The sequence below is a fragment of the Pediculus humanus genome, genomic scaffold, assembly GCF_000006295.1.
Source record: "Pediculus humanus corporis 1103172107500 genomic scaffold, whole genome shotgun sequence".
NCBI classification, from domain to species: Eukaryota; Metazoa; Arthropoda; class Insecta; order Psocodea; family Pediculidae; genus Pediculus; species Pediculus humanus.
In genome coordinates this window covers 563,169-564,661 of record NW_002987116.1, presented here as the reverse complement: position 1 = coordinate 564,661, position 1,493 = coordinate 563,169, and positions in this window count along the sequence as shown.

The window sequence follows — 1,493 nt, the reverse complement described above, 5'->3', positions numbered from 1 at the left end:
GTTTCCCTATATATATATATATATATAAATTTTGACGTTTATTATTTTATTTTATTTTATTAATTAATTTCGATATTCTCTAAATTTAAAATTTTTAAAGTTTATTAATAATGAAAAACCGTACCGTAATCGATTTTAATGGGGGAAACGATTTTAAATTAATAATAATAATAATAATAACAGCAACAACAACAAACTTTTTTTTTTTTTTTTCCACGACGATATTGAACGATATTTCTTAATAACGTTCGAGTGTTTCCTCGACGCCATTTTATTTTTCCAACAACTAACTTTTGATTTTCGTTTATTTTATAATAAATTATTAATAATTATCATTATCATTTAACGAATCTACATATATATATATTTAAAAGGAATCGGAGTGTGACAATTTTTCTTGGCCAAAAAAAAAAAAAAAAATTTTTTTTTTTTTAATTTAAAACGGAAAATAAAAATTTGGCAAATTTTTTAACGAATAATAATACTAATAATAATGATTATGATTATGATAATAATAATAATAATAAAATGGAATAAAATATTATGATATTTAATTTGGGAGAAAAAAAAAAAAAAAAAGGAGTAAAAAAGAAAAATATTCCCGACGTAAAAGCTTTGACCTAAATTTTTGTTTTTTTTTTTCTTCTTCTTCTTTATTTTACATCCTCTTTTTATTATTATTATTATTATTATTATTATTTTTATTTCTTATAAAGTTAAAAGCAAAAAAAAAAAAAAATAGAAAAAAGAAAGAAAAAGAAAAGAAAAAAATTTATTATTTTTACCATCAACGAATTTTAAATAACACTTAATATTACGCACGTTTTCCCTCCCATCCCCATCCGGACCCCACCCCATCTTTCCCCTCACCTCCTCGGGTAATTTTTAACGGTAGTACGAACAGGTATTAGAAAAAAAAAAACGGTTAATTCGTTTATAAACAATCCGACATCGATTATTAATAACAACAATAAAATTTTCCTTTTTGGAGAAAACATCAGAAATCGAGGAATGAATACAACAACAACAACAACAACGTCGAATAAATGTTGTTTATGAATAAAACAAAATAATAATAATAATAATAATGATAATACTAATACTAATAATAATAAATAAACGATTAACGATCAACGGATTGTTTTCGTTTTTTTGCCGCCATTTTAGATTTGTTTATTAAAAAAAGCGAAGTCTGGCGATTGAAAATTGTACTAAAAAAATTACGAAGACATTAACCTTTCGAGTTAATAAAAATTAAAGTAAAAAGAACCAGAATCAGAAAAATAATAAAAAAATTATTGTTTTGTTTTGTTTTGTTTTTGTTTCAATTAAGTTACGATGAGAAAAAATAAATAAATAAATAAATAAACAAATCGAAAAATACATAAATACATATATATCCGCACGGAAAAAAGTACCAAAAATTATAAATCCGACGGCAATAAAAAAAAAAAAAATTTTTAAATACAACCGTTCAGAACACATTCCCTTCA